The sequence below is a fragment of the Gossypium arboreum genome, chromosome 13 (assembly GCF_025698485.1).
Source record: "Gossypium arboreum isolate Shixiya-1 chromosome 13, ASM2569848v2, whole genome shotgun sequence".
Lineage (NCBI taxonomy): Eukaryota > Viridiplantae > Streptophyta > Magnoliopsida > Malvales > Malvaceae > Gossypium > Gossypium arboreum.
In genome coordinates this window covers 24,327,741-24,337,216 of record NC_069082.1, presented here as the reverse complement: position 1 = coordinate 24,337,216, position 9,476 = coordinate 24,327,741, and the positions used below count along the sequence as shown (strand labels likewise).

At 38.7% G+C, this 9,476-nt stretch overlaps 2 non-coding genes across 2 annotated transcripts; both read right to left on the bottom strand.

Moving 5' to 3' along the window:
- Positions 1-357: 357 nt before the first annotated feature.
- LOC128287067 (small nucleolar RNA R71) lies at positions 358-464 on the bottom strand. The gene has a single exon (XR_008277767.1). It is a non-coding gene; the product is annotated as a small nucleolar RNA R71 (small nucleolar RNA).
- Positions 465-2,532: 2,068 nt separating this feature from the next.
- Positions 2,533-2,639, bottom strand: LOC128286991 (small nucleolar RNA R71). The gene has a single exon (XR_008277691.1). It is a non-coding gene; the product is annotated as a small nucleolar RNA R71 (small nucleolar RNA).
- Positions 2,640-9,476: the final 6,837 nt, after the last annotated feature.

Sequence of the window (9,476 nt, the reverse complement as noted above, 5' to 3'; positions counted from 1 at the left end):
TATGACTATGCTAAACCTTCTTTAATAGGAACTGAGTCAAGTATAGTTAGACCTGCTATTGCTGCGAATAATTTCAAATTGAAACCTAACGCAATTTAGATGATACAGCAGTTTGTTCAGTTTGATGGTTTGCAGGATGAGGATCCCAACACTCACTTGGCGAATTTTCTGGAGTTTTATGACACTTTCAAAATTAATGGCATTTCTGAAGATGCCATTCGCCTTCGGTTACTCCCTTTTTCGCTGAGAAAAAAAGCTAAACAGTGGTTGAGCTCGTTACCACGAGGGTCCATCACTATTTGGGAACAAATGACCGAAAAATTTCTACTAAAATATTTTCTACCGGCTAAAATGGTTAAGTTACGTAATGATATCTCTTCTTTTGTGCAAATGGACTTAGAAACACTTTACGATGCATGGGAGAGATACAAGGATCTATTGCGAAGGTGCCCTCACCATGGGTTACCTCTATGACTGCAAGTACAAACGTTTGATAAACCGTAAATTATACATATTTTTACCCCATGTTTAATGAATTTTATGGATGATTTCTCATTAGAATTAGTGAATTTGATGCTCCTAATGCTTTAATTTCTTGTTTTATAATTAGGAGAGCATTGGAGAGCGAAAGGAACGAGAAATGGGCAAAAAACAGAGAAAATGGGCCAAAGTACGAAATCAACATAGCCCGTACCTCCTCACCCGGGCAGACCACACGGCCGTGTCAATTTGGCAGGCTCGAACATGGTCTAAAGTAATCTAACACGGCGTGTGCCACGGGCGTGTCCCTACCAAGTTGAAGTTGAGTCCAATTCAGAAAAGGCCAATTTTGAGGGTTTCTAGGCATTCCAAAGCCTATAAATACGCACTAGAGGAGGAGAAAAAGAGGGGATGGAGAAGAGGGTAAAGAATTACCCCAAGGAGGCTTACTGATCCATCTCAGAAGCCAGGTTCATCATTAAGATTGAAGATCTCTCCTCAATTCCACTTTAGTAGTTTTAGGTTTTCTTTATTTTTTGTATTATTTATTCTTTTGAGATGTTTTCTTATTCAGTTATGAACTAAATCCCCTAAATACCTAAGGGGAATGAAACCTAAGACGAATCTTGTTATTATTTTCTAAATCGTATGATAAATATTTAACTTGTTCTTAATTATGTGTTCTTAATTCTTGTTTTGATATCCCAGGATACTGATTCAAGACACGCTCTTATTCAGAGGAGGAATAGACCCTGTCTAAGAGTACATTTGTCATAATTTAGCGGAGTTGATTGCGCGCCTAGAAATAAGGTGACAAGATTTTGCCGAATTAGGGTGAAACCTAATAAGGGGATCCATAGATCGAGTTAATGCAACCTTAGAGTGTTAATTAGAAAAAAGTCTCAGTTGTTCAATCTAGGGATTAGACGTTATTAGTCTTGAATAGGGATAATAACATAACTTAGGGATCTCTACGGAACAAATTGAATGAATAAATCGTCCGATTTGGAGCCAGAATAACAAGTAAAATCTAGGTGGATTTTTCCTTAGGTATTGTCTCAAGTCAATCAATTTTCCCAAAAGTAATTCCCCAATTATTTTCTTTGTGCATTCTTAGTTTAAATAATTAGTTAATTAAAACAAACCCCTTTTATTCTTAGGCTAGATAATAAAAAGATAGTTATTACTAGTACTTTTGGTTCCTTTGGGTACGATATCCCGGTCTTGCCATTACTATACTATTGTTCGATAGGTGTGCTTGCCTTTTCGTCATGATAATAGTTAGTCTAGGTTTGATCTTCATTATAAATATTTATTACTTGTTACGAATCATGCGATCAAGTTTTTGGCGCCGTTGTCGGGGAACTGAAATATTAGGAACACTAAATTTTTATTACTTTAGCCATTTATTTTTCTTGCAATTTTATTTTATTATTTATTAATTTACTTTTTCTCTCTCTTGGCAGGTTTTTATAGTTTATGACTAGAAGAAACCCGTCAAGACCATTACTTTTTGACGAAGAAATCGATCGTACAATTCGCAAAAATCAAAGAGAAATAAGGCGCAGCTTACGATACATGGAGAACGAGCGAGAAGAGATACTCAAACCCCAACTGAAGAGATGGCCAAAAATCCAGGCGATCAGCTGCCTCCTGCAATTGCAGCTAATCAAAATCCTACTCCACGTACTATGTATGATTATGCTAAACCTTCTTTAACAGGAACTGAGTCTAGTATAGTTAGACATGCTATTGTTGTGAATAATTTCGAACTAAAACCTAACACAATTCAGATGATACAATAGTTTGTTTAGTTTGATGGTTTGTAGGATGAGGATCCCAACATGCACTTGGCGAATTTTCTTAAATTTTGCGATACATTCAAAATCAAGGGCATTTCTGATGATGCCATTCGTCTTCGGTTATTTTCCCTTTTCACTGAGAAACAAAGCTAAACAGTGGTTGAACTCATTACCACGAGGGTCTATCACTACTTGGGTACAAATGACCGAGAAGTTTTTCCTAAAATATTTTCTCCCGGCTAAAACGGCTAAATTGCGTAATGATATCTCTTCTTTTGTGCAGATAGATTTAGAAACACTTTACGATGCATGGGAGAGATACAAGAACTTATTGAGAAGGTTCCCTCACCATGGGTTGCCGCTTTGGCTGCAAGTTCAAGCGTTCTACAATGGTGTGAATCCCTCGACATGACAAATGATTGACGCAGTTGCTGGTGGAACCATCAACAATAAAACACCAGAAGATGCCTATGAATTCATAGAGGAGATGTCACTGAACAATTATCAGTGGCAAGTTATGAGAACAAAGCCAATGAAAATAGCCGGTGTCTATAACATCGATTTAGTCACCATGCTCTCTAATCAGGTAGAACTTCTCAATAAAAAGATTGATAGTTTTCTTGGTTCTATGCAGGTACATCCAGTAATGAGGTGTGACTCAAGCGGAGGAGGTGTGCATATAGAATATCAATCCTTCAATCCCACAACCGAAGAGGAACAAGTCAACTATATGAGTAACTATAACTTTAGATCTCAAAATAGCCCATACAGTAATACTTATAATGCAGGTTGGAGGAACCACCCAATTTTTTCCTGGGGAGGTCAAGGAAATCCAAAGCCACAAAATCCTCAAGGTTTTCAACAGCCACCTTATCAACAAGAGAAAAAAAAACCTTGAAGAGATGCTTTCTAAATTCATCTTGGTGTCAGAAACCCGTTTCTAAAATACCGAGACAACACTTAAGAATCAACAAGCATCGATCCAAGGACTCGAAACTCAGATAGGCCAGCTATCCAAACTAATCTCCGAACGACCACAAGGTAGCCTACCAAGTAATACTAAACCTAATCCGAGGGAACACCTCAATGCAATTAGTGCCCAAGATAAGTAAGGATTCATTACACTTGAGCCAGAATTACAACAAGACAACGCGATGAACAAAGGACGAGAAGAGGTAAACAATAATGATCCTAAACAGGTAAATACAAATCATGAACCTCGTGTGCCATATCCTAAAGTGATGACGAAAGACAAAACAAAAGAGCAATTTGGTAAGTTTGTCAAACTCTTAAAGAAATTACATATTAACTTACCCTTTATTGAAGTTCTTTCGCAGATGCTCAACTCAGCAAAATTCTTAAAGGAACTTCTGAGCAATAAAAGGAAATTAGACGCTACATCGCATGTGGAACTCAATGCAGTCTGCTCAGCTATTCTAAAGAATGAGCTACCTAACAAATTAAAAGATCCAGGGAGTTTTACAATTCCTTGTTTAATTGGTAGTCTATCTGTGAATAATGCTTTAGCTGATCTAGGAGCAAGTATAAATGTTATGCCGTATAAAATGTTTAAACAACTAGGTCTCGGTAAACCCAAATAGACTAGGATGACCATACAATTGGCTGACAAAATAGTTAGATTTCCTAAGGGTATTATTGAAGATGTTCTCGTTAAAATTGATAAATTTATTTGCCTAGTAGACTTCGTTGTCTTAGATATGGATGAGGATAATGTGGTACCTTTAATTTTAGGACGACCATTTTTAACAACTGCCATAACAATTATTAATGTAGGCATAGGAGAGCTAACACTTCGTGTAGGTGATGATACAATATCACTCTAAGCACGTGACTCAGTCAAAACCTCTAAGACTCAAGATAATGCTATAAAAACTGTCGATGATAAAACTAATATTCAATCGTCCTTGCAAGAACTTCCTAGAACCAAGACAACAGAAATAGTGCGCTACTATCATGAAGAGAACAAAGACGTCCATGAAGAACGAAGGCTACAGATAGAGGAGCTAGAAGAATGGCGAGAACACAAACCGAGAACATATGATAAACCGAAACTATGCAAAAACAAGCCCGATACCTCTCCTAATCAACTTAAGGTTGGCAATACAGTCTTACTAGATGCCGTTGATCCTCACATTGTCACTACCACATCAAATGAGAAAATCCCTCTTACGGTACTCAGTATTTTCCCATTCGATATGGTTGAGGTGAGTCATCCCAAGTTTGGTACTCTTAAGGTAAACAACACCCGATTAAAACCTTATTTTAAAATTGACAACAGGAATGAGGAGTATGCACTCCTTGAACCACCATGATCATTCAACGGAGAGGTAAGTCGAGCTTAAACTATAAATAAGTGCTTTTTGGGAGGCAACTCGAGCACTAACATTATTAATTTCTTTCAATTCTGATATTTAACTCCTAACCTACTAATATAAATCTTGAATACAGGTGTTTACACAGAGACACGGCCAATCAAACGGGCATGCTTAAGGCCGTGTGAAAACAGGGCAAAAGATTTCCCCAACACAGGCTATGATAAACCGCGACGACTGTGCGACATGGTCGTGGTTGAGCCTGCCAAAACAACACGGGCCTCGACACGCCCGTGTGAAGGAATCGTGGTCGAACCTGTCAAATTTACACAGGCGTGGGGCTAGAACACACGGGCATGAGAGAAGCGAATAAAGCTAGACACGACCGTGCGACACGGCCGTGTGACCCAACACGCCCGAGGCACACGGGCGTGTGTCAAATTTCAGACACGCCAAAATAGTAACAATACAAAACACACGGGCATGTCCCATGGCCGTGTGTCCCAAAATCTATAAATAGGCTGCACTATTCATTGTCTTCTCTATTCAAAAACCCTAACCCTAGCCGCTGCAACTCCACACGCCCCCTGCCACCCCCGTGCGCCGCCTCCAACTTTGTGTTTAAAACTCAAATCTCTCTCCCTTAGCATTTGTTTACACCTTTCACTTCTATTTTACTCATTATTAATGCTTATTATTACAATAATCCCCATTACTTTTGAACTAGTTTGCATTTTTTATTACTTTATCATTTAGTTTGCATTTATAGGTTCTTTGTTATACATTTCAATTTAAATCAAGTTGTTAGACACACCTCATATCCACGACATTACTATACTTATTTTCATGCTATTGTCTATAATTTAAATTGCATTCCTAGGTTAGTTACCATACAGTTTATGTTAAATTGAGACGAAGAAAACCTTATACCCATTACATTTCTATTCTCATTATTATTATGGTTGAGTTTGCTTCATATTCGTAGTCTTGGTTGAAATAGTTTACTTCCTCTTCAAATATGTTTACCTATTATTATTCTTTATATCACAGGCCTTCAATGTCATCTTCAAGAGGAAAGAAAACCGCCATACTAGCCTCGAAGAAGAGAAAGGGAGCATCATCCTCCGCGGGTCCAACCGTGGAAATTCGTCACCCTCTCCTACAGTTTCCACGAGGGCCTCAAGAAGAGCTCTTCCAAATACTTCGAGCCCGACCTTTAGCAGCGGGCCAATTCATCAACTGGGCTACCGTAGAACAAGTCCAGTTGGCTGATACAATTCGGGCTCTCTTAACCCCTGACCCGTGGGAGCTATTCTTCGGGATTATCGAGCTAACATACCTCGAGCTCACGATGGAACTCTGCTCAACGTTCTACCTCCAGACTGTAATGACAAGGTACGATGATCCCGGCACGGTCCAGTTTCACCTAGGCAGATTAATGCACCAACTAAGCGTCCCAGAGTTTGGTGCTACACTAGGCCTATATACAGAGGAGTTTAGGGAGGAGAATGAACTACATGCTCTTAGTCACCACATACATTTCTCTCCCTCGAAGTGCTGGCACACTTTGGCCCCTAGCACGGCCCTGTACAATCCTAGCCGCTCTAAGGCATCAGTTCTCCTACCATCCTTGAAGTACTTCCACGCTATTTTAGCTCACACAATTACAGGGAGGTGAGAGAGTACTGGCGTCGTCAACACCCACGACGTCTACTTCTTATGGTGCGTGTCGCAAGGGCACGTCATCGACCTTGCCTATTTCATAGCCCTCGCAATTCAGCACCAGACAGAGCAGCATCGGAAGAGGGTTATCTCCATTGCCCCCTACGTGACCAGACTGGCGCGACACTTCGGGCTCCTCAACACCGCGGCCCAAGAATCATCCTTCACCCTCATCGGCCAGATGTCTCCACAAGGCATCTCGAGCATGCTTAGCATGAGGATGATCGAGAGGCACCGAGGAACCTACCCTCCCCAGTATCATCTTGCCTAATCTACCGAGGAGGAGGCCTACGAGGACATTCCTGATGATGACCCCCCACAGTACGAGGACCCACCGACTCAGCCACCACCACCCTCTCGTCTAGTCCATGCGGCAGCCTCATATGCTGACATCTTTGAGCGCCTCAGCCGATTCGAGCATCAGTGTTTTCAACAATTTGACAACAATGATGCTACTCTACAGCAGATTTGTCAGCACCTCCACATCTCATCTCCAGTCCCACCTCGCGAACCATCCAGCGATGAAGATGTTTAGAAATATTTATTATTACTTTTTGTTTTTAATTGAAACTAATTTTTATTTTTTTATTTTTTTTAGATTTTAGAACTTTATTTTTAATCATGAATTTCGGTTATTCCTTTTCGAGTACTTATTCTTCCTAATATCTCCTAAAAAGTTCCTAATTTTATCACAATTATATAGAGCTCTTAAGCTCATCATCACAGAGGAACTAAAACTCCACCGAAAAATGGTTCTCCATGACTACCATGTCCTGCTCAACCACGACCATAGCTACCACTAGATATAATATTCTTTTGGCGCAGGACTTATGGCCTAATGAACCTCTACGACCGTTGGAGTATCCTCCTCCACTCTCAAACAGATCACTCTCCAAAACTCTAAGTTCGAGGAATTCATCATACAGGAAGTTTCACTTCTCTCCCTATCTTATTTTTAATCTTTAACATCTATCTTTGTACATTGAAGGTAATGTAGATCTTAAGTGTGGCGGCATTTATTAATGATTGCCTTGTTTTCTTGAAAATCTCTCATATCATATTTAGGATAAATTATAATTGATTTATGATTTTGATTGATATATCTTGAATTAAAACATAGGGATTTATGCATTGATTATTTAAACTTTAAGACATTAGAAAATCAAGCATGATAAGTTGATTTTTAAGAAATTAAAATTATAGGTTGTTTCCCCATGTCTAGGTATTACTTTGAAGTAGAATTGACGAGTCTAAACATTGAAAAGCCATAATTTTTGTGAGATTTTTGAGCCTTTTGAGCATCTATTTATCCTTTCATGCTCACTTTTATTATTGCTTTGAGTGCGTTAGTATTGAACTGTTATTCTAGAACTTGCTTGATTATGCATGTCGAGACCACACCATTTGATTTGATATGTCTAAATGATTAAGGCACTTAGGATTAACCCACTCATGCCATGAAAAGCCTACCTCCATGATTAACCCCTAGTAAACCCCATTGAGCCTAACAAGTCATTCCTTATATTACCTTTAATATTAACCATTAACCCATTATTGTTGAAATCCCCCAAATTAATTTGATTCCTATTTTTTTCGAGATATGAGTTGGAAAAGTTGCTTAGCTATGTTTTTCTTCTTTATTTAACTTGTTCTTTAAAAAAAAACTATGTATACGTATTAGTAATTCCATATTCTGAGAAGAAGCTTTGTTGTACGCAAGTGAAGGTTAACTCTTTTTCTAGTAAGGTAATTTTTCAGTTCGATCTCGATTCTAACCCTTGCTTTCAGCTTGTGACCACCCCCTCCTAACCAAGCCGTACTACAACCCTCTAAAGACCTTTTGATTGATGTATCATCTTAAATTATAGTGGTGGAGATTTGATTTTCATGCAAGCTTATGGTAATGACTTTTCATTATTGACTATTGAGTACTTCATTTATTGTCCTTAAACACCTCAAGTGATTTGAGTGAATCTTTAGCAGGGATGTGAAACTTTGTGACATTCTGAATCAAAGGTAATTACTTAGATGTGAAGAGACACCTATGTTTGCATGATTAAATACTCAACTTGGAATGATTGAAACTTTTATGTTCTTTTAGTTGAATTCTCAATGTATGATTACCTATAGATTATTTTGAGATATTATCGACAAGAATTATAAGTTGAGAAGAATTTATTTTGATTATGAGTTGAGGATTTTGCTTGAGGACAAGCAAATGCTTAAGTGTGGGGGTATTCGATAAACCGTAAATTATACATATTTTTACCCCATATTTAATGCATTTTATGGATGATTTCTCATTAGAATTAGTGAATTTGATGCTTCTAATGCTTTAATTACATGTTTTATAATTAGGAGAGCATAGGAGAGCGAAAGGAATGAGAAATAGGCCAAAAATAGAGAAAATGGGCCAAAGTACAAAATCAACATGGCCCGGACCTCCTCACACGGGCAGACCACACGGCCATGTCAATTTCGCAGGCTCGAACATGGCCTGAAGTAATCTAACATGGGCATGTGCCATGTGTAACACCCCGAACCCGAGACCGTCGCCGGAGTCGAACACGAGGTGTTAACATACTTCAAACCACTTATTAAGAATTTCCATAGTTCCTTAGATCTTTCGGATCAATCTCATACCAAGTCATACATTTACATTTCATATACTGTTCAATAGGATATTTGAAGCAATTTCCATACATCATTTCATTTCCGCAACAATCATGCAATCAAATGAACTTTCATATATTCCACGATACCTTATTTACGGAATGCAATTGAAATCATCACATAGATTTAAATCTTACCAACTCCACCCGAGCATGAACATAGCATCTATTAGCCATGAACTCAAGGTACTTACTCTTTCCGCTGTCCATACTCATCTCGATAAAGTCACGCCTCCATATAAATGTTCAATCGGAGATATGTGTAGAGTTCGCACACATAGTGCTTAATACTCAATCACGCACACTTAGTGCCATATGATTCAAGCCCGCACGCATAGTGCCATATAGTCCAAACTCGCACACTTAGTGCCGTACATTACAAGCTCGCACACTCAAGTGCCAATCTCAATCACCGTACACATCTATTTCTCGCACACTTAGTGCCAAGCAAACTTCCTACACATTTC